We start from the raw sequence: 25,400 nt of genomic DNA, 5'->3' as shown, positions 1-25,400 counted from the left end.
ATAGGCAGCAGTCTTTGATGACTTCAAAAGCATATGGAAGCCAGAGAGGATTGTAACAGTCAATTCTGGAGGTAACAAAAACACATGATATTCAGTAGTGGTTAGGACTTAAATTGCAGGGTGCATTGAATTCCTAGCCACTGAACTCTTTTTATTGAAGGCAGAATTCCACAATACGCTGAGAATCAACAAAAGGAAATAAAGTTTTGCACAATATGTTGTAATGATTTGGTGTGTGCTACCTGAAAGGGTGGTCATAATTTGGAGGAGCCATTGTTGGAGTGGGGTGGACAAGGTCAGAAGTCACACAACACCAGGTTATGGTCCAACAGGTTTATCTGAAATTACAAGCTTTTGGAGCACTACTCCTTCGTCAGGTACAGCTAGGGTACATGCCTTAAAACATTCCATGGTTCCATTTGGGGAGCTTAGTCAGAAAACTGACCTGCAAAGTTATTGTGTGAATTTAAGTCAAGTTTTATCTATATGTCAAAACTGAAAACTTTGTGGATTTCCATTGCCTTGATTGTGATTTCAAATAATCCTGTTGGACTATAACCTGGTGATGTGTGTCTTCTGACCTTGAAAGGGTGGTGAAAGCAGATTCAATAATAATCTTCAAAATGGAAATAAATAAATACTTAGAGGGGAAATATACACATAGCTATGGAAATAGCTGATAAGAAGTTAGACAAATAGGTAGCTCAAAGATTTAGTGTAGAATACTATGGGCTGGCTGATTACCTTCTGCACTCTGTCATTCTATGACTCAATGATATTATGAACTACACTTGGACCAGAAATGGGTGACATCTATAATGTAGGTGGAAGTAATTATTTTGTTTGTGTTGGAGAGGAAACAGTGTCCAATGCTCAGCTGAAGGTCAAATGGAACACCAAGGCTGCAAATACTTTGGCTCAGCCTGAAATATGGCCAGGGACAAGAGTGTAACAAGTGGGGATGACGGAATGGAGTTTGTAGAGACAGTTAAAGAGAATCACTTTTAAGTTCTCAATGTTCACTTTGTAGGAATTTCTGCATCTTTAGCAATGAATATCAGAGAAGAATCATATTAACAATGAGACAGCGAAAGGGTCAAGACACATGGCGATGAAGTGTGTCAGGTGTCAGCATACACAGGGAATCCAATATCATGTCCTTGGATCCTTGCTGTTAAGGAACAGTGTTTTGAAGAACAATAGAATGGAGTGAAGGATAGATCCAAGGAAGGACAAGGCGGGAAGTTGCAAAGACAAGCAGTTGCACAAGAATCTTTAGTTATGATTGGATAGGTTAATGGAACCACATGACAATGGTAAGTGAATGATGGCGTATAGATATTAGAAAAGAATAATTTGATTCACTTGATGATCAGTCACTGTCAGAACAATAAGGATGGAAAGGAATTGGGCTGAATAACCAGTTAAAGAGGATGTCATTTGTGACTCATTGGAATTATTTAGGTGCTATAACAGGGATAGAAATTGGACTGGAAAGGTTCAAATATGATGGTCAACTAAAGATTTCAATCTGAGACATTTTCAGCAGAAATCCGCAAAGTCTTTAGTTTTTATAAATGAATAAAACTTGACTTAAATTCATGCAATTGATTCAAATGTTGGTTTCTGAATAAACTCCCCAAGTGGAACCATGGAATATTGTAAGGCATGTGCCCAAGCTTCCCCAGTTTCCTACTCAGGGAAGCACATTCAGAAAGTTATCCCTTTTATCTACAACAGGCAAAAGAAGCTAGCACTGCCAACTATGGACACCGGGCTAAAGAGGAAATATCACTGCAGTGTTAATTCACAGTCACGCAAGCTGAGTCTAGTAAGAAGCAGAGCAAATCAATATCTCCCACAATGAGATAGTGTGGTCAGGTGATGGAGATACAGTCAGTCTGTCTCCTAAAACATACTCAACCTGGGCACACCCAAATTGCTGCTATATTGAGCAAACTGAAATTGCGTATTACTTTTTTTCAGTTGATTGTTATCACAAGATGTATATGGATAAGGAAAACCATTTGGCCCATCCTATATTGTCAGTCCGGAAATATTCAAAAGACATCTATATAACTATAAGATCACAAGACATAGGAGTGGAAATGGGCTATTTAGCCCATCGAGTCTGGAATGCCACTTAATGAGATCATGGCTGCTCTGAAAATCCTCAATGCCACTTTCCCGCCTTTTTCATACAACTCTTGATTCCCTTACTGATTAAAAAGAAAATTGTCTATCTCTGCCCTGATTAAACCTAATGGCCTAGCCTCAACAGCCCTCTGCAGTAAAGAATTCCACAGATTTACTGCTCTCTGAGAGAAGAAATTCCTCCTCATTTCTGCCTTAAATATACAAACTCCTATTCTGAAATTATGCCATCTGGTCCTTGACAATCTCATAAGGGGACACAACCATTCTAATTAAACCCACAAATGCTCTAAGAATCATATTCGCTTCAATAAGGTCGCCTCTCATTCTTCTGAATTCTAATGACAACAAGCTCAATGCATTCGACATTTCATTATAAGACAAATCCTCCATACTAGGTATCAGCCTAGTGAAATTTCTCAGAACCTCCTGCAATGCCAGAACATCTTTCTTTAAATAAGAGGCTCAAAAGTGTTCGCTGTATTCCAGCTGTGGTCTGACTACTGCCTTGCACAGCTTTAGCAACATGTCTCTGCTTTTAGACCCCACTCCATCTGAAATAAAGACCAACATTCCATTTGCTTTCCCCATTATTTGCTGCTAGCTTTTTGTGATTCATGGCTGAGGCCTGATAAATCCCTCTGTTCTGTAGACTTCTACAGATGTTTTCCTTACAGATGTTCAGCTCCTCTATTCTTCCCGCCAAAATGCATAAACTCACATTTTTCCTACATTATATTTCATTTGTCAAGCTGTTGTCCATTCACTTAACCTGTCCAAATCCCTCTGCAGACACCTTCTGTCATCCTCACCACTGTGATCCCACCTATTTTGTGTCATATACAAACCTGGTGCTAGGACATTCACTTTTGTCATTCAAACCATTCATATAAATTGTGGTCCCAGCAATGATCCCTGTGGCACCATGCTAGTTACAGGTTGCCATTCCTGAAAATGTCTCCATTATCTCAACTCTCTTTCTTCAATTAGTTAGCTAATCTTACACAATCCCAAAACCATGAGCTCTTACCTTATTAAATGGCCTACAGTGTGGCCTCAGATTACAACAGGATCTTGATCAGATGGGCCAATGGAGTGAGAAGTGGCAGATGGAATTTAATTCAGATAAATGCGAGGTGCTGCATTTTGGGAAAGCAAATCTTAGCAGGACTTATACACTTAATGGTAAGGTCCTAGGGAGTGTTGCTGAACAAACACACCTTGGAGTGCAGGTTCATAGCTCCTTGAAAGTGGAGTTGCAGTAGATAGGATAGTGAAAAAGGCATTTGGTATGCTCTCCTTTATTGGTCAGAGTATTGAGTACAGGAGTTGGGAGGTCATGTAGTGACTGTACAGGTCATTGGTTAGGCCACTGTTGGAATAGTGCATGTAATTCTGGTCTCCTTCCTATCGGAAAGATGTTGGTGAAACTTGAAAAGGTTCAGAAAAGATTTACAAGGATGTTGCCAGGGTTTGAAGATTTGAGCTATAAGGAGAGGCTGAACAGGCTGGGGCCGTTTTCCCTGGAGCGTTGGAGGCTGAGGGGTGACCTTATAGAGGTTTACAAAATTATGATGGGCATGGATAGGATAAATAGAAAAGGTATTTTCACTGGGGTGGGGGGAGTCCAGAACTAGAGGGCATAGGTTTAGGGTGAGAGGGGAAAGAGACAAAAGACACCTAAGGGGCAACATTTCCACTCAGAGGGTGGTACGTATATGGAATGAGCTGCAGCAGAAAGCGGTGGAGGCTGGTACAATTGCGACATTTAAAATGCATCTGGATAGGGAAATGAATTGGAAGGGTTTGGAGGGATATAGGCCGGGTGCTGGCAGGTGGGACTAGATTGGGTTAGGATATCTGGTCAGCATGGATGGGTAGGACCGAAGGGTCTGTTTCCATGCTGTACATCTCTATGACTCTATGACTCTATCTGACCAAACATTTGCTGAAAATTTCAAATATATTACATGCATTACTTCTCCTTTAGCTATCCTGCTTGTTAACTGCTCAAAGAATTCTAGTAAATTTGATCAACATGATTGCTCCTTTATGAAGCCTTGCTCACTCTGCGTAATTATATGATGTATTTCTAAGTGCTCTGCTATTACATCCTTTAGAAAAGACACTAATGTTTCTCCAGTGATAGATGTTAAGTTAACTGGTTTACAGTTTTGTTTTGTCTCCTCCCCTTTTTAAATAAAGGCAACATCCAACTTCTTTAAAATAATTCTCCATTTTTTTCCATGCTACTAAACTGGAAAGTTCATTCTCAATTTTCTTCGTTCTGTACAAAAGGAGAGCTTGCTGGTGTCATTGGCAAACTTGCTTTTCAAATGTCATTTACTTAATTATTCTTATCTAAGCTAAGCAACAATTTCCTTCAAATTATAAAGCTGACAAAGTGAAGAAGTAGAAAAGAGATCACAGGTTTCACCTGATTGGAAAACCATTAATGAGATGCCCATGTTGAAGAAGGGAGAGGGACAGAAATCAGGAAATTATAAGCCAGTTAGCTTAACGTCATTGGGGAAATGCTTGAGTCCATTATGAAGGAAAAAATAGTAGAGCAATTAGAAAAGCTGAACAAAATCAGTGTCAATATGGTTTTATGCAAAGTGCCATGTTTAATAAATTTGCTCAAGTTCTTTAAGGATACAACAGGCAGATTTGATGGAAGGAGGTAGAATTGGTAGATGGAGTGTATTTGTACTTTCATAAGATATTCAATAGGGTGCCACATAAAATTATTGTCCAAGATAGGAGTTCATGGTATTGATGGCAAACTATCAGCATGGATTGAGGATTGGTTAACGTTTATGAAGGAATATCTTACAGGTTGGAAATATGCAACTAGTGGAGTCCCATGAGCATCAGTCCCAGAGACCCAATAACTTATTCTCTATATTAATTATTTAGAGGTTGGAGCAAAGTGTAACGCGTCCCAGTTTGCTGATGAGACGAAAATAAGTGGGAGGTTATGTTGCAATTGGAATGTAAGGAATCTGCAAGGGGATACTGATTGATTGAGTGAGTGGGGAAAAGCTTGGCTGTCAGAGTTTTAATGTAAGAAAGTGTGAGGTAATGCACATTGGCTGGAAGAATCAAAAAGCAGTCCATTATTTAAATGGAGAGGGACTTTTTAAAAGGGATCTGAGTGTTCATGTGCATGAAACACCAATGTTAGCATGCAGGTACAGCAAGTAATTTACAGGGAAATGCAATGTTGAGCTTTGTTGCTAGACGGTTGGAACTGATAAATGGGGATGTCATGTTACAGTGTAAAGGATATTGGTGAGGCCACATCTGGAGAACTGCATACAGTTTTGGTCCCTGCATTTAGAAAACAATTGGCATTGGAGGCTGTTCAAAAGAGATTCACTAGCTTGAGTCCTGGGGTGAAGGAATTAACTTTCAAAACCTGCTTAGGACTTTATCCATTAGAGCTTAGAGGAATGAGGGTGATGTTACTAAAACATACAGAGTTCTGAGGGGGGCTCCACAGTGAGATGTTGAAAGGATTTTTCCACTAGTGAGGTAATCTCAAACTAGGGGACATAGTTATAGAATAAAAAGATGTCTTCTCCCAGAGGGTAGTCAATGTCTGGAATTCTTCAGCCCAGAGATACCTGGAGGTTTGATCACTGAAATATTTTAAAGAGGAGGTAGATGGATTTTTGAAAGATCAGGAGATTGAAGGCTTTGTTGAGCTAACACAAATGTGGAGTTGATCAGCCATGGTCTTGTTGAATGGCAGGACAGGTTTGAGGAGCCAAAAGGCCTGCTCCTGCTCCCATTTTATATTAAGGGCTAGAAAGTATAAAATACAATATTCCTCAATCATTTATTCTCTCAAATAATAACATAATTTTCCCTTAGCTATTGCTATCTGTCTTTGAAATAAACCATTATATATATTTGTCCATTCTATGTGAAGCCATTCATTCCAAACTGTCCGTGAGGAATAGATTTATTAGAATGGTACTTGGGATGAAGAACTTCAGTTACCTGGAGATTTGTTCTCTTAAAAACAGTGAAGATTGAAGAGAGATGCTGAGACATATGAACAATTAATGTGAAACTATACCCATTGCCAGGAGGATTGATAAACTGGGCATATAGACTGTCGGTCACTGGAAAAAGGAAGTGACAGAGATATCAGAAATAGGTATACAGCAAGGACTTGTTGATTTGGCATGAACGACCTTGAAGGATGGTGCAAGTATATCTAACATTAATTTTCAAAAGGTAGTTAGGTATATACTTGAACAAATTGCAGGCCCAGATGTGGGATTAATTGGGATAGAAAGTGAGGTCTGCAGATGCTGGAGATCAGAGATGGAAATGTGTTGCTGGAAAAGCGCAGCAGGTCAGGCAGCATCTAGGGAACAGGAGAATCGACGTTTCGGGCATTAGCCCTTCTTCAGGAATGAGGACAGTAGCGAACGAGGGCATAGATAACACTACAGACAGGAGTGATATCCAGGAAACATGGTGGATAATAATAGTAAGGAAATCGGCGAAGTAGGATGTAAAAAACAACGAAGATTAGATCAGATGCTGCCATGGCCACCAGATAACAAGTGCTGCATGTAGAAAGACCACATTTGCCCCGTGCTAAGATTATAATCACCACGAGGCTAACTGTAAGAGGGAAAAAGGACAAGTTGAAGATACTGATCAAACATTCTCCGTGCCTGAGCTGTGGTTGTAAGTAATGGCACAGACATAATTGTTGTTCCATCCATATGAAGTTCAGAAAATCTGAACCACAGCAACAAAATATCTCTGAAATAAATCATTTGCACTCTTCGAAGACATAGTAAAGATCATGAGCAAAGGATTTCTCACAGAAGCATAGTCATGTTCTCAATTGTTTTGGGAGGGGAACAGTAGTGGATGATTTTACCTGTTTTATAGGTTACTCAGACTTCCCATAAGACGACAGTATCCAAACAAAGACATCTGGGATCTACAAAACCAAGAACGGCAGACACCGGACATGGACACTGATTGCAGTATTTCTGTATTCGATTTCAGAGTCTCCATAACTCAGATTACTTAGGGCACTACATATCCACACAATATAAAAGACCATCCCAATCTGTCCTATCACCCTCACCTTGACCTCTTTCCACCTATCACATTTCCGACGCCCCTCCCCCAAGTCCCTCCTCCCTATCTTTTATCTTAGCCTGCTGGATTAATTGGGATAATCAATCAAAGGCACAGTATGTCAAATGGCCTTCTTCTGTGCTTTTTATTTCTATAAAGAGGAGAATAATTTCATGTCTTACACAGCAGAAACTGGGTGTTTATGAAAGTTGGATGGGAGTGATGAAATCCTTGGCCTTGAAAGAACCAATACAATTTACTTTTTCCAGTGTTTCATTATTAAACTTACCTGTTATGCTATCAACTTGTATAAGCTATATTATATACAAGAAGCGCTGCAGTAACTGACTTCTGCTGATTGTACAGCACCTTCCAAACATATTTACCAAACTTGAAGGATAAGGGCAGCATGTACATAGGAACACCACCACCTGCAAGTTTCCTTCCAAGTCCCATGTTCAGGTGCCTGCTTCAGAGGCTGAGCATTCGATACACCTTGATTGAGGGAGGACTTTAAGATCCAGCTATAGCATGTTCCTTCAGTGTCGCTGGGTTAAAATCCTGGAACTCCCTCCCTAACTGCCCTGTAAGCATACCCACATCACAGTGGTTCAAGAAAGCACTGACTGCTATCTCCTCAAAGGCAATTAAGGAAGGGCAAATGTTAGCTTCACCCACATCCTGTGAAAAATAGAAAACTTTGAACAGAGTTTGCTCAGGAAGTAATTGTTGAATCTTTGAACAAAATGTTTCAGCAGTTTGATAGTGTTACTGAAATGGTAAACAAGTGGAAAACAACAGCTGTGGCATAAATTGCCCAAGTGGGAATCTGATAGAAATCGGATTTCACAACTTTGAGAAAGGTATGTCGATTGCACAAGAAAATATCATCTGCACTGTTACAGCTATTTTGGTTGATTAGATAAAGTGAAGAACAGTCTTAACAGGTTAAAGGGAGCAGGCTTGTTCATATGCTCTGTTCAACCACGTCACATATGTCAAGGAGATGCAGGCTGAAGGAATTACAATCATAGGGAAGATCTTTAATATAAAGAGGTTTTGTACGTATTGCAACTTTTACACTGGAGAAAGTAACAGGAAGGTGAGAGCTTTAAAATATGGATCTTATGGCTAGCAATGCATTCAGCCACTTGTTTGAAATTGTAGTTTGCTTTGGCAGAAACATAATCTGAAGTTCCTTCATTCCTCTGTTATTGGTCTATAAATGCAACTTTATGAAGAGCATTCCAATGATGCCATGACATGTGCTGTTTGAACAGTGTGTCCATCAGGAATGTTGCAGTCTGACGTAATGTACATTTTGCTTTCTGATTTGTTGTAACTCTTATTGAAAATATATGTTGCCTACTATGAACTGAAATCAGATTTTGTGGATGAATGAGTGAAATTGCATCATTGTTGAAACTAAAACTTCACAATTGTTTGGTTCGTTTCACAACTTCAGGATATCCCAAGGTCCTTTGCAGCTTAGGAAGCATGTTTGGAGTTGAATTGAACCCAGGGAATGGGGGTTTCTCTGATGCCTCCAATTGGGAAGGCCCAAAGGTTGATAAATCCCAGCCCCAAGAGCTGCTGGTCAATTAGCAGCCATTTAGACTCCACTGCTAGCTGTGCCATTGGGAATAGTGACAACTGGGGCCCAGGTTACATGCAAGTGAGCATGGGAAGGGTTTGCTGGCTGGAAGAGGTGGATGGCAGTGGTTTTCAGAAGAAAGGGTAGAGGATGACTCTCATTAGACCTCCTGATCCCAATTCTGGACCCCTCAATCAGGAATTGTGGGTCTGAAAAAGATGATGGCCCCTTCCACCTACCAAGCCTTCAAGCAAACTAGGAAATATGCATACAGAGTTAATTCTCTCTCTGATCATACTTTGCATGATTTGCACTGCAATATAAAATAGCACAGGACAATTCCAAACCACACCAGACAATCAAGTTACAAGGTTTTGACAGTCATGACTATGTCTGCCATCTATTTCCTGTCCCTCGTCATTTCACACCAGTGCATTTAGAGTGAATTCCTTTCAAAATTTCTTAATCAATGTCTTTCACATTTCTCTTGCTGAATTTTGCATATAGAACATAGAACATAGAAAATTATAGCACAGTACAGGCCCTTCGGCCCTTGATGTTGCGCTGACCTGTCATACCAATCTGAAGCCCATCTAACCTACACCATTCCATGTACATCCATATGCTTGTCCAATGACAACTTAAATATACTTAAAGTTGGTGAATCTACTACCGTTGCAGGCAAAGCATTTCATACCCTTACTACTCTCTGAGTAAAGGAACTACCTTTGACCTCTGTCCTATATCTATCACCCCTCAATTTAAAGCTATGTCCCCTCATGCTCGCCAAGATCATACTTGGAAAAAGGCTCTCCCTGTCCACCCTATCTAACCCTCCGATTATCTTATACGTCTCTATTAAGTCACTTCTCAACCTTCTTCTCTCTCACGAAAACAGCCTCAAGGCCCTCAGCCTTTCCTCGTAAGACCTTCCCTCCATACCAGGCAACATCCTAGTAAATCTCCTCTGCACCCTTTCCAAAGCTTCCACATCCTTCTTATAATGTGGTGACCAGAACTGTACACAATACTCCAAGTGCGGCCACACCAGAGTTTTGTACAGCTGCAGCATAATCTCCTGGTTCCCTCTATTAATAAAAGCTATAACACTGCATGCCTTCTTAACAACCCTGTCAACCTGGGTGGCAACTTTCAAGGATCTGTGTACCTGGACACTGAGATCTCCCTGCTCATCTACACTACCAAGAATCTTACCATTAGCCCAGTACTTTGCATTCCGGTTACTCCGACCAAAGTGAATCACCTCACACTTGTCCGCATTAAACTCCATTTGCCACCTCTCAGCCCAGCTCTGCAGCTTATCTATGTCTCTCTGTAACCTACAACATCCTTTGTCACTATCCACAATTCCACCAACCTTAGTGTCATCTTCAAATTTACTAACCCAACCTTCTACGCCCTCATCCAGGTCGTTTATAAAAATGATGAACAGCAGTGGACCCAACACCAACCCTTGCAGTACACCACTGGTAACTGGACTCCAGGATGAACATTTCCCATCAACCACCGCCCTCTGTCTTCTTTCAGCAAGCCAATTACTGATCCAAACTGCTATATCTCCCACAATCCCATTCTTCCACATTTTGTACAATAGCCTACTGGGGGGAACCTTATCGAATGCCTTGCTGAAATCCATATACACCACATCAACCGGTTTACTCTCATCTACCTGTTTGGTCACCTTCTCAAAGAACTCAATAAGGTTTGTGAGGCACGACCCACCCTTCACAAAACTGTGCTGACTATTCCTAATCAAATTATTCTTTTCTAGATGATTATAAATCCTATCTCTTATAACCTTTTCCATCACTTTACTAAGAACTGAAGTAAGGCTCACTAGTCTATAATTACCTGGGTTGTCTCTACTCCCCTTCTTGAACAGGGGAACCACATTTGCTATCCTCCAGTCTTCTGGCACTATTCCTGTAGACAACGATGATTTAAAGATCAATGCCAATGGCTCGGCAATCTCCTCCCTGGTTTCCCAGAGGATCCTAGGATAAATCCCATCCGGCCCAGGGGACTTATCTATTTTCACACTCTGCAGGATTTCTGATACCATTTCCTTCTGAACCTCAATCACACCTATGCTTTATTTTTCTTGAGAAACTCAGTGTAATTCTATTAAATCTCTGTACAGGATCAGCAAGAACTGGAAAACTAACACCTGATTATTATACTGTTCAGTAAAGGCTAGAATCAAAATATAGAAGTGCCTAAAATGTCATCCTTTCATCACTTTTCTACTATTGATATAATTTTCCTTATCAGCAAGAACATAGTCATCTTAAAATAAGTCAACTTGTACAAACAAAAGTAGCTCATGATGGGTGGTTTTCAGAAATTGGTCAAACCCTGCATTCAACACCAGATGGAAAACCTGACATACACATACTGAGCGACTTTTTAGTTTGCTAGTCAGGCAGGCCGCGCGATAATCAGGCATCTCCAAACTTTAAAACTGTAAATTGATCAGTACTAATAAAAGTAGTGCTGGAGAAACCCAGTAGATCTGGTCGCATCCATAGTGAGAGGAATTAAAGGAATTAAGGGCTACGGGGAGAATGCGGATAAGTGGAGTTGAAATGCCCATCAGCCATGATTGAATGGCGGAGTGGACTCGAAGGGCCGAATGGCCTTACTTCCGCTCCTATGTCTTATGGCCTTATGGAGAGAAACATGGCTAATGTTTCAAGTCTAGCATGGCTCACCTTTGAAACTGATACTTCCAGACCTTTCAATTTTTATTTCAGATTTCCAGCATTCACAGTATTTTGCTTTTAAATATATCTACAGATTTGGAGACATTGCATCTGAAAGTGCCTCACATTTCTCACAATGTCTAATCCCAATGAACACCTTTTTGATAAAGGCAAAACTCACTTGATGTAATGAACGTCTTCCTTAATGAAACTGCCTTTGTATGTTGACAGACTATTTATAAAATTGTTACAATGTGTAAGGGGGCTCAGTTTTGTGGAGGTCCAAAAATCCGTATTATGGGTGTGATTTTGAATGATTCTCAGAAACGTGTGGTTTGTTGATAAAAAGTTAAAGCAAACAGGGAGAAGAAGCAGCAGACAACTGCAGAGGCAGCAAGATACAGCACAGAACAGTCAGCGACTTGGATAATACCAACCTAATTTAAGGAGCAGGGTACTGACATTTGTAATTGTCGATTTAAATTGAAAGGAGAGCAAGGTTCTGATGTTTGTAAATGCATCAGTGATTAAGAAGAGGAGTTTATCATTTTCTTGCCCCGGATGAGTTCAGGTTGATAATGACAGATAGGAGTATCAGAGCTAAGTGAGAGTTCACTGGCTATACATGTGGTATGCCTAGTTGTGTCGCATGGTCATCCATGGCTCCATGCCTATTTGCTGTTAAATCAAAAAATCAAGTTCAAACTCCAAACTCCAAATGACTTGAGCATGTCACCTGAGTAAACACTGGGGAAGGTCTGTTCATCTTTTTGGGAGAAATGTTAAATTGAGATGTCGCCTCAGCTTGTCAGATTGGATAGAATGGATCCTGTAGCACTTTTCAGAACATGGAAATTCTCTCAATGTCCTACCCATTGCTTATCTCTCAGGCAATAGATTCTCCAGTCATGATTCTTTTGGGGATTCTGCTATGCACAAATTGGTTGCCACATATCCTACACTATAACAGAGGTTGTGTTTCAAAACCGTGAAGTAATTTGGCTGTTCTTAAGTTGGTAAAGGTGCTACATAATTTTTTTTTATTTTAGTATAAAGAAGATTCACTATGGTTTTCCACATTATTAGTAGGTTTTCTTGCATTTCATGGTAACATGTTATGTCAACATTCATTTAGCTTTCACTTGTTACAGTGAAGTTGCAAATTTTCCAGAGGAAGACTCTCTTTCAACTCTGCCAGCATCTTGTACAGATAAACATTATAGGCTGAATGTTTTTTTTTGGCTAAAGTAATATTGCATCAAGATTTTTGGAGGAGTTCTCACTACTAGGCCAAGCGAGGTTTCTTGGCACCTCTCATCAAAAGCGCCTCATTAACTACCTATAATGCCCCTGTGTCCTCACATCTAATTCTACGCCAACTTACCATAGGCCCTTCTCAGAACAACTCATAAGACAGCGAATATCTACTAAAAGACTGCTACCCCTTGCAAGTGGCCCTTACTGGTATGGTAATGGCACAGCAGCTACAATGCCACACTGTCCATGGCACATAGGTGACACTCATGGCTGACACTCCCTTGCAAATACAACTCAATTCTCTCACCTGTTGCTGTTTAACCACCGCAACACAAAACTTACCTCTCCTTACCTATGTCCCTCTTGAACACCTTCTCTGAGTCTGTGCCTCTTTGCCTCCAACGCCCACAGTCAATGTGCATCTCCTCATTGTCCAATAGGAGAACATCACATACAGTTGAACAATTACAAACATGAGCTTTTATTTATCGCCATTGAAAAGGAACACAGCAAAACCAAAACCAATGGAGTTCAACCCCATAATTTAAACTAAATCCTGGCATTGTGGGCAACAGCTTATCAACAAACCACACGTTTCTGAGAATCATTCAAAAATCACACCCATAATACGGATTTTTGGACCTCCACAAAACTGAGCCTCCTTACACATTGTAACAATTTTATAAATAGTCTGTCAACATACAAAGGCAGTTTCATTAAGGAAGACGTTCATTACATCAAGTGAGTAATCAAGCCTGCTGCACTCAGCTCCCATCTACCTGAAGCAAGTGTGAATGGATCCTCTCTGGCTCATAGCATCAACCTCCACCACTTTGTGACATGGCCATTTGACTGAAAAGAACATGCAGTATGTAGGCTGCATAGCTGGCATGTGCTATAGGTGTTAGATTGACATCTGGTGTGCTGTACCCTTACCGTACCTTGGTAGATTCTTCCTAACAAGCAGCCTATCTGTGTGCTCTTTGTTGAAGAGTACCTCAAAACAGCCATATTGATAGCCTTTGGCTCTGGTTAAAGTGCTAACAGACATGGCATGGCAAAGCTAGGCATGGATGGTGCAAGAATGTGGGTAGTCACGAAGTGAGTGAGCTAACAACCATGAGATGCAGTCTGATCTAATCTGTGAGCAAGGTGCCTGCCTCTATGCTCAAGGTGACTCAGTTGCAGCCTTTCAATATTTGTTGCTGGTGCACTCTGTGATCCAAGCCTGTGTTTCCTGAACATTTTGCAAAGATGTGCACGGACAGTGTGGCTTTGGAGCTGCTGTGTCATTACCATTAAGGGACAAAGATGTACCATGGTGTTTGTGAGGGGTTGGCAAATACCAGGTGCTAATGTTTGTGGATGAGGAGTGCATGCGACTGATGCTTGTGGATTGTGGCCTGAAATTCTGTTTGGTCAGAAGCAACATGGAGGTCCTTCAGAGCAAGAAGTGAGCTGACATCAGCAGGTATTTGCTCTGCCTTCCCTCTCGAGATTTCTACAAGCTGAGCTTGTTTGGTACATTTGGTAAGATATGCAACATCTTGGACTTTGAGTATTAATTGTGGCAAAAATTGAATGCTGACTTCCAGCATCTGCAGTTAAAGAGTCATAGATTCATAGAGAGTTACAGCATGGAAACATATTATTTGTCCAACTCATCCAAGCTGACCAGATATCTTAAACTAATCTAGTCCCATTTGCCAGCACTTTGCCCATTTCCCTTCAAACCCTTCCTATTCATATACCTATCCAGATACCTTTTAAATATTGCAATTGTACCAGCCTCCACCACTTCCTCTGGCAGCTCATTCCATTCACGTACCACCCTCTGCGTGAAAAAGTTGTCCCTTAGATCCCTTTTATATCTTTCCCCCTCACCTCAAACTTATGCCCTCTAGTTCTAGACTCCCCTACTTCAGAGAAAAGACCTTGTTGATTTACCCTATGCATGGTCCACATGAGTTATTTGTTTTTGTGTTTGTATTAATTGGGCAAGTTGTTTAACAAGCAATAATCTCTCTTAAATGGCAACTCGTCCAATTCAGCCACAAATCCCACCATCACCCACATCATTCAGACCCCTATAAGCTTCCATCCAGTATATTTCTAAACCAATTCTGGACAATTTACTTTAATAAAATTTACATTTAATAAATGTCTGTGCACGTTTATCTATATATATTACTTTTAAAATACATTATATATGTAGAAGAAGGAGGTACAGGGGACAAGTTCAATCATTTATTTCTACAACACTAGGAAATAGAGGCTCAAGCGACAATAAGATTAAAATGTGAATTCTAGAAATCAGTTTTCCCATTTTGGAATGGGATTTTGATTGTGGTGCAAAAAGGGTAGAAAATGAGCCTAATCCAATGGAATTGGTTTCATATTTAGAGTAGGCACATTGTATAGCATATGCCTAATTGTATGGAATGGGTCTCATTATACAGAATAAGGCCCATTGGAATGAATCTCATTGTCTTGGAATGAATGTCCTGTACGGAAAAGCCCTCATTGTACAGAATAGGACTCAAAGTATGGAATGGATCTCATGGTATGGATTGGACTTTAGCATAAGGAAAAGGCACCTTTATATAGAATGGAGCCTCATTATAAAGACTGGATTCTTTTTTGTGTAAAATAGGCCTCATAATCCAAAAAAACATTTTCAGGAACATGTGTTGGTGCTGTTTGGTTCACTTGTTTTCCAAACAGAAAGTTTGAATCACTATCTCTGTGGAATTCTTGACCTGGTTAAATTGCTGCTGACAAGAGAAAGGAAATTGCTGATGCATTAGCTTTAACAATTTCTGAGTAAACCTTTGTTATTTTCTGAAAGGAAACATAGCCATTATCTTGAGGGCCATTTTCAAAAACACAAACTCCCTGCAGATAAAAGATTGAGTCAGCATTAATAACAGGAAAACAGTAGTTCGACAGGCAAATATCTCCAATAAAATTCCAGGGGAATTGTTATCAATAATATTTGTGGCATGCAACACTTGTGATAAACCATTCCGTTATTCCACACCCATCACTTTGGCACTTATGTAAATATTATACTAATTTTTCTTAGCAAATAGATGACAATTAAATGGAAATGGTAAACTGGTGTTGTTTTTGTATTCAATCAGTCACGCTGTTTTTGAATAAAATGTGCGTTGATTCCTTGTTATTAAAGGGAATCTCTATAACGACTAATCAAATTTGTCAGTAATGCTCCAAAATCTTTGCATGGAAAAGAATTTCTTTAGTGTGCAGGTCTGAGTAATAATGTTTCAGGGCAGGTGTTAGAAAATTTTTGCTGTGAATCAATTAACCCTCTGCTTACCAGTACAGCAGAGTAAGAAACAGCTGGAGTAAGAAAGCACAGTGGGGTGCAGGTGGGATCTTCCTAGTGTAAATAGGAGGAACTACGTATACACTTAATATCCACCCTGCCCCAGTAACAAGTTGGGAGGCATTTAATTATGGTGGGAACCTTGCCACTTTCTCACCTCTGCCTGAGCAATGAATACCCACTGAATGGTCTTGTGCTGCTGGTGTTTAACCAACAGTGGGAGAAACTTGCCACAGGGAACCCTGCAAAGAGGGGGTGGAAGAGGGTTGGGGATTTGGATTCTTCATCCAAAAGAATTCGATGTCTCTTCGAGGGAGCCAGCATCAGGAAGTGAGATGACTACATGTCACACTTCTGCCTGAATAAATAACCTCAATCACCAAACTCACTAAATGGGAGGACACATTCTTGCTTTTAACAGATCATGTACAATTTAGCCAATATAACCTATTATAATCTGCAACATACTTTGGAGATTAATCTTTCATTTCACAATAATGCTTGTCTCACAGAATCTTACCCATTACCCATGGTAAGCAGTGTAATAAACAATCCGTTTCACAAAGTCCATCCTACAAAACCCTAACCCTTATTTTGTAATCAGAGTTCATATTTCACAACAGTGTATACTTTGCAGAACCCGACTCTTAACCCCAGGGCACAGGTCAGAAAAATTAGCTCCAGACAGAACATGGAGTCGAAATTTGGAGAGACCTCTGAAAAGGTTTATTTTACACATGAAGAGGATACCGTTCAAGCTGAAGGGAGTGAAATTGGCCATGGATGGCGACACAAACCTAATACAATTGCAGTGGTTATCCATTTTATACACCTTTTAAATTTGTACTTCTGTTGATTTCAAAAGAGTTGAATTTTGAGCATGTTGTATAACAGGCATCAAAAGTAATTCTACCAGTTTCTGTCTTGGCTTAAGTCCATGCATCACACCGTCCCCCCCTAATTTAGATGGAGAAAGCTTGCAAGAACATAAGAGGAAATAGGAGTAGGAACAGTGTGCTCTGCAGTGCCCTAAATCTCTGGTTAATCTTTTCCCTCAACTCCACTTTCATGCCCTTTCCCACATTCCTTGTTTTCTTCGTGACCAAACATTTCTATCAATATCCATCTTGAAAACATACAACTAGTAAGCCTTCTGGGATGGAGAATTCCTAGAATTCACAGCTCTGGAGTGCAGAAATTTATTGTCCTCTTAATCCTAAGTGTCTTGCCGCTGATGCTAAGACAGACTCAAAACTCTCCAGCCAACTGAACCAGCCACTAATTATCTGCACTGTCAAAATAATTTTATATGTTTCAAACAGAGAACCTCTCCTTTTAAATTGCTGTGAACATGTGCCCATTCTGTTTGTTTTCTCCTCATCAGCCAGTCCTTGCATCTCCCCCAATCAATAGACAGTTGTTCCTATGCTGGTGCCTTTGATTTATTCTCAATCTGATTGTGACATGAACATTGGCCCACATTTATTGCCCATCCTAACTGCAACTGTGCCCAGAAAGTTGAAAGGGCTATCAGATGGTACTTCGAAACGGTTGTGAGAAAGTTATGCCAGATCAAGCAAACTAAATATCCTAAATGAGACTCATAGGAGCTGTTGTGATTGGAGAAAGGGCCAGAGTTAGATATATAAAACAATGAACTGCAGATGCTGGATCTCTGAAACAAATGCAGACGTTGCTGGAGAAACTCAGCATGTCTAGCAATATCTGGTGATACTTCATCAGAACTTCTACTTTCAGATCAGAAATGTTAACTCTGTTTTCTCTCCACAGATATTGCCAGACTTGCTGAGTTTCTCCAGCAATTTCTGTTTTGTTCCATTGACTAACTGCTGTTTTGCACAGTTATGCCAGGTGGTTGTTACAATACTGGGGATTGATGTCTGGGTTTTCTTGAAAAGAGAGAGTTTACAACCGTGTGAGTAAAAACCAGTGACTCTTCTGTAACCAATTTCTAGCTCCATGTGATCTGCAATCATCTGCACTTACTGATAATGCAATCTAGCCATGAGTATATACTTATTGATGCCATATGCTACCTTGGATATGGTTAAAATTCTCTGTTCACCCCCTACTCAACCTTTTGTCACTTTGAGACTTTACTGAATAAAAATAATCTCCTGCATTTTGCTGTGTCGCAACATTGATGACCCTTCAAAAACAAAGTTCTTTAGGAAACCCTAAGGTGATGAAGGGCATTGTGAATTTGCATAGATTCCAGACCATTCAGACTGTTACATAACATCACAATATCTGGTGTAACAGGTCCTCGCTTTCAGTCATCCTCTGCCCAGTGTAACAGAGTCAGCATAGTCAGTTCAGTCAAACAGTTGTGTATATGTAATGTAACAGTAATAGTAAGCACAGGACCTAGTCTATGTCTAAGCCTGAGACATCACAACATTGTAAATGTTAATAAACTTCAAAAGTTAAAAAGCTTCAAGACATTTGTCTTTACAAGAACTCAGACTTTGTGGGTTTGTGTTACATGTGTAGTCATGCATTCAGGCCATATCTTATGGGCAGTGATGTTTCCCCAAGATACTGTGTCAAAAGGCTTGATATTATTTCAAGTTCTATCTTTCATCAGTTCAGCAATGGTGGAATAGTGCACAAAATCTTTCAGCTTCATTTAAATGCCAAAGTTTGCATGTTTTTGTTTCTGACTTGCATAATTGTTAAGAGAAGAATGCACAGCCCCATGGGACTTAGACTATGGGCTTGTCTGGGTGTCAGGGTAGTGACGGGAGCATTCAAAAGCCAAATGAAGGAGCTCTCAAGATTGTGCTTTGTTTGGGTAGTACATAGTGCCTTTGAAGGCCCTCATTTAACCTTACAGTACAGACTATGGGATGTTCTCAACAACAGTGTTAAAGTGTATTTGAACAATTGCTCCATCTGGGACTCTAGCAAAGACAAATTAATCCTATTGTAGCCTGCTGTTATTGTAGCAGCACAGTGATATGTCAGCAAATAATGCATAGAGCTGTTCCTGGGTCAGCTTTTCCATACAGCCTCCAAACCCTAAAAATAGCCAGGGTGAACAACAACAACCAGACATCATATATAGCACGCACAACAAAAAAAATCACAACTAAGATGATTCCTCATAAAGTCTGAGGAAGTTTGCCAAGAAAAACAAGTAAGCAAAGATTTTAATGTTAAATTCTTGTAGTGGCAACAACTATTCACATCAATGTTGGAGAGTGACATTCCTTCCAGACTCATTGGAGCCTGAATTGAGATAGATTTTAGACATTTCTAAAAAAAACCTCCTTGCTGCTAGCAAAACAAAACAATAAAAATTACAATCATATGCAAAAGAGAAAGTATTTGTGGCTAATCATGCATACCCTTTATAAAATTAGTTATAACACCTCAGCTGATATATTAGGTGGTAATTTATGTGCTGCCAATAACACAAGTTTGGAGGTGAGGACGGGGCTTCATCAGGAAGAAGGACGGCAATTGAAACTTTGCAGCCTTTAACCTAATTAGGTCCATGGTGCAGAGACTGCCTTGCTACACCAATCCCCAACTCAATTAATGCTCAGTTAAGGACCTCATCTCACCGCCATTGATACGAAACCAGTCTCGGATAAGCCAGTGCCAGGTGGGAAGCACCACAAGCAAACATATGTTCATTGCTTGTCATCTTCTGGGGATGCTCCTTGTTCAAAGGTATTCCGCACCCAGTTGAGGGCTGGCATTGGGAAACACAAGTGTTGCCATTCCCTGTACACCTACCTCTGTCCACAACAAATATCTCAAAAACCTCCTCCTTCTAACACTCTTCAGAGTCTAAGGGTTTGACTAATGTCCAGGCCTCAGCTAGGTGTCTTTCCTCCAGCAGTCACCAACTCTCTGTGGGTACTGCTGAACAAAACACCCTTGACATCCAATTGAAAAATGATAAAATGCTCTCCGTTCTTACGTTCGAGAGAGGCATTAAGTCACACCCACAGTGTGTCCTCTGGCGACTACAAGAACACTGAAGTGAACAAACTACAAATGATGAGTTACCCAAATTGTTTTGTTCTTGTGAAGTCTCCAGATAAATAGAGTACAAAACTAAAAACCACTTAAATCATAAGAGCTTTTGAGAACATCACACTCCCGCCTCAGCATCATGCTTTGACAAAAGGCCTGTGTTTCCACCAACCTCAGATACCTTCAGATGCACTTTAGCAATTGAGGAAACTTTCATGGCCTTGTGGGTAATGGTAAGGGAGACACTGGAAGTGACCAAACATTGAGAAGGATTGTGCAGAATGTCCCGTTCATAGATCCGCACAATAGAAGAAAATCAACTAATTAGTAACTAACCATCTCTCACTCAAAAGTTGTCATTGAAACAATGTCAATTTTTTGTATTTAGCATGGTACATAGAACATAGAACAGTACAGCATAGTACAGGCCCTTCAGCCCTCAATGTTGTGCCGACCTTTTATCCTAATCTAAGACCAAATTAACTTGTAGACCCTTCATTTAAGATCTTCCATGTGCTTATCCAAGATTTGCTTAAATGTCCTCCATGTATCTGACTCTACTACCACTGCTGGCAGCGTATTCCACATACCCACCACTCTCTCAGTAAAGAACCGACCTCTGACACCTCCCCTAAACCTTCCTCCAATCACCTTAAAATTATATCCCCTGTGGTAACCATTTCTGCTCTGGGAAACTTCTCTGACTATTCACTCTATTTATGCCTCTCATCATCTTGTACACCTCTATCAAGTCACCTCTCATCCTTCTTCACTCTAATGAGAAAAGCCCTAGCTCCCTCAACCTTTCTTCATAAGACATGCCATTCAGTCCAGGCAGCATCCTGGTAAATCTCCTCTGCACCCTCTCTAAAGCTTTCATATTCTAAAATGGATAAAATTATTAGGTGGAATGTTTCCATTTGCAGTTGAGTGAGTGAGATTCGGGGCACCAGTCCATCATGCCCTGGAGTGACTTTTTCACGCAATCTTCTGCTTTTCATCTCATTAATGAAGCAGTTGGGTCTTTTGGTGGTCATTTTTAGAATCATGGAGAAGAAGAGGTGGAAGTGCGACCGCTGGCAGGATCCTCAGGTGCTTATGATATCATGCCATCTTTAAAGTGTGAATACACATCACCCCAGACTCTGCAAGCCAGGAACCGGCCCTCATACTGTGCTGCTTCCCCTATATCACCAAGGACATGGTACAGAAAGCAAAAGCTTGCACTCTACCTCCAGGTCACTGTCCATGAAGTACTGATGGTTGACTTGGTGAGTAGAGGTCTAGCCTTTTCACTGCAGATCACAAAGGAGCAAAGCCATGACACATAATTAGCCTGGACAGAGATAGCTTCCCGAGCTACATTCCCCTTAACATTGTTATCTTTTGTGTGAAGCTCCAAGGATACTGCACAGCAGCAAATTCCAAAACCAGAAGTCAACACTCAGAACTGTATTGGTATTGCTGAACTGGGAGCAGTTGCTCATTTCAGAGGGAATGTTGGGCCTGAGCAGTGTTGTGTCATGAGTTAAACGGAAACACCTAGCAGCACAACAGAACGTGAATGATCTGCGCTCCACAAGGCCAAGTGCCAGCAGCTACTCGCTGCTACTTCATGTACACATCCATTGCCACTCACTCTAACCCTGCCACTGCACACATTTCTCACCAAGGCTCCTGGACTAAACGTCTTGCTATTGCATGCAGCATGTCCACTCAACAGCTCTCACCCACTTCATCTGCCCAAATTACCAATCCAGCCTGCCCTCTGCACTACTGACTCACTCAGTAGTGGGGACAGCATACCACCTCTCTTGTTCTTGCATCACTACTTCCATCAACGACCATCATACACAATCCCTCCCATTTGTCACGTTGTAGGAAATGTTAGCTCAAAACCAACGGGGGTTCTAGGAGGTATAAGGCTCTTCCCCCCTCTTGAGGAGCAAATATTCAATTTGAACAGAGAAGAGCCCGGCCATACATGTGGGGATGGGAGACGTCAATAGGGAACCAACCGAGTAAGTTTCATTGTGCTGTGCTGCTCTCTCATTCACACCCAATGTTCACTCAGTCTGAATCTGCACACTTTTTTTTATCCCTTTTACACAATATAGTTTCCTCCCATCTTTTATTGAGGGGCCAGCAACAATTGGTGAACTTCCATTCAGAACAGGCCAGTGCTGGAAACCCTCAGCTCTGAGGAGGAAGCCACTTAACCATCAGAGGATGCACCCTCTTACCTCAGTGGGTTCTCTGCCAAGATTGGACTCAGAAGCAAAATCTGGTGAACACATCACTGGCTCTCCTCTACAGCTGATCAAGGAAGAAACTCCCCACGTCTCTGCCGCTCAGAGAACTGCCAGAGACAAGACACCTGCTCAGACCCAGGCAGAAGACTGTGTATGCTGAAAATATGAAGTAGAAACAGGAACTGCTGGAGAAATGCAGCAGGTTTAGCCTGCAATCCATTATGATTCTTCTTTAGAACTGAAGATGACAAATAACACACTGCCTCCACTGAGTTTTGCTGTTGCTATCATGTATGGTGAGGCAGGAAAACTGAGTCAACTTCCACATTATGGACCTATTTGTTAACGGTGCATCTTTTAAAAATGAGATGATTGAATTTGACAAGAGGCTGTCATTAGTCACATTTAATGTAGCATTTGTTTGAGTTTTAGGGACTGGAGTTCAGAGATGTTATGACACACATCTGGAGCATGTGGGACTTGAACCCAGACCTCCCTGACTCAAAGGTGGGGACTCTGCCAGTGTGCTGTACTATCTTTATATTGGTAGAGGACATGACAGAGTGAATTGCAAATTTCACATCAATAGTTTTAGTGAAGCATAGGTGTTAAGAGTTTCAAAAGCAAGCCAGGTGAATGGAGTTAAGCTCGGTCTTGATCTCCTCTAAAGGGAGGAGGAGAATGGCCTCCTCCTGTTCCTACAGCAGCATTCTTTGTCTGTTTACTATGTGCATGACTGACAGCTTAGTTTGATTTTGTAAGTCATGGTTCTGACTTATTTTGTTCTGCTTAAACTTTGAAAGCTATCGATGATAAGTCTGAGAGAATATTTCCCTTTGATGGAGAGATCAATGACCAGGGAACAGAGATTTAAGGTAAAGGGCTGGACATTTAGAGGAAATGTGAGGAAAAACATATTCACCCAGAGGCTAGTGGGAATCTGGACCTCAATGTCCATAAAGGTGGTAGCGGCAGAAACTTACACCATACTTAACGTTATAGAGGTTTATAAAATCATGATGGGTATAGATAAGGTGCATGGCAGGAGTCTGTTCCGTAGGATGGGGGAGTTTCAAGACTAGGGGGGTATATTTTTAAGGTGAGAGGAGGAAGATTTAAAATAAGACATGGGGTAATATTTTTACACAGGGTGGTTCTAGTGTGGAATGAACTTCCAGAGGAAGTGATGAATATGGATAGTTACAATGTTTAAAAGGCATTTGGATAAATACATGAGTAAGAAGTGTTTGGAGGGTTATGGGCCAAGCGCAGGCAGGTGGGACTAGTTTAGTTTGGGATTACAGTTGGCATAGACTGGTTGGAGTCCGTGCTGTGTGACTCTATGACTCGAAGTGTCTACATATGCACTTATGATGATGAGGCATACAAGGATATGGACCAAGTGATGGAAAATGTGATTAGAATAGTTGGGGATTGTCTTTGACCATTGTGGATGTGATGAGTGTTGACCTTTCTCACTATGTGACTAATGCCACAGTTCTTCTAATATCAAGAGGCTTCTTGGAGGAACATAGCAAAATAATGTATTGCACGGTTAGTATTAGGAGATACTTGCTCACATCTAGGATTAATATTAATGTCAGTAATGTGGGGTTTCTGCCTCCAGTTTTCTACATTCAAGGGAGTAAGATAGGGCCTGTAAAGTATTGTAGTTTTTTCCGCTTGGATTAGTTTACATGAGGTAATCAGCTACATATTTATTCTCTTACTTTTATGTGTTTGTTAGATCTGGTGAGGCTATGAAACATATCCACTGCATTGGCCACAGTGATGAGGATTTCTGTTTGATCCCCGAACTGGCGACATTACCAAATATCTGATTCATAGGAAAGATGAGTTCTCCTTCGTTAAACATTGGCATGAAAGATGACAGAAATTATCTGAGGTAAAGACTCAAAAATGTAACAGCTTCATTCTTCCTCACCATCCCCCCCACCACCGCCCCCATATCCCCCCAAAAGTCCTTGCCATTTGCTGTTTTCGTGAAACAGTCTCATCTCTGAAATTAAAACTGGGGATTATGGGTACAACATATGGAAAACCTTGAGACTTCCGTTTGCTTTTAAATATTTTACATTTTCTCATGTTTTCTGCAAGATGTTTAAGTGCAAAGCTTTTTTTATTCCCAGTGGTAATGATTAACAAATTAGATTTCTGTGGGAGATGCAAATTGTTATTTTAGAGGATACTTAAGTTATGCCTCATGCAAACTGAAAGAACTGCAGACACTGTAAATCAGAAACAAAAACACAAGTTGCTGGAAAAGCTCAGAACTAGTTCTGAGGAAGGGTCACCAAACCCGAAACATAAACTTTGATTTCTCTGCTTAGATGCTGCCAGACCTGTTGAGCTTTTCCAACAACATCTGTTTTTATTTTTCAAGCAGTTTGCCTCATCAGTAAAAAGCACTTAGCTCTTTATATGCTCCAGAAGCATTTTATGTCAAAATTTTATTAGGAATTTGGATGAATTAGTTATAAAATCAAACATTACCTCGCACAGACATCAAAAGGTTTTGTGATAGAGAAAATGTAATAGCGTGGTTGCAGTGTGCACCATCTACAAGTATGTTACTAACCTGGAAGGACAAGGGCCACAAGTGCTTGCGAACAACACCGCCTACAAGTTCCCTTCTCCACCACCCACACTATCTTGACTTGGAGCTATATCACTGTGCCATAATATCATGTGGTCAAAATCCTGGAATTCCTTCCCTAACAGACTCTGAGAATTCTGACAGCCACAATTCAATAAGGCAGCTCATTACTCACTTCCTGAGAGGCTTTAGGATGGGCGGTAACAAATGCAGCCTTCCCAATTAAGGTCCTATCCTGTGAACAAAGTCAAAAAGAATTTGGTGTTCATCAGCACAGGAATAATTGACTAGATTAGAATTGATTAAAAAATCCATTGTAGTATTCAATGTT

The 25,400-nt window shown here is 40.6% G+C and overlaps 1 long non-coding RNA gene across 1 annotated transcript in view; it reads right to left on the bottom strand.

The window, feature by feature from the left end:
- The window catches only part of LOC122563425, a 51,484-nt gene extending 26,374 nt beyond the window's left edge, over window positions 1–25,110 (bottom strand). Inside the window, exon 1 of the long non-coding RNA XR_006315593.1 lies at window positions 25,052–25,110. This is a non-coding gene — a long non-coding RNA (uncharacterized LOC122563425). The remainder of the gene's footprint in view (window positions 1–25,051) is intronic.
- Between the last annotated feature and the right edge of the window lie 290 nt (window positions 25,111–25,400).

Source organism: Chiloscyllium plagiosum, chromosome 27 (assembly GCF_004010195.1).
Source record: "Chiloscyllium plagiosum isolate BGI_BamShark_2017 chromosome 27, ASM401019v2, whole genome shotgun sequence".
Classification (NCBI taxonomy): Eukaryota; Metazoa; Chordata; class Chondrichthyes; order Orectolobiformes; family Hemiscylliidae; genus Chiloscyllium; species Chiloscyllium plagiosum.
This window is presented reverse-complemented; position numbering and strand designations above follow the sequence as displayed.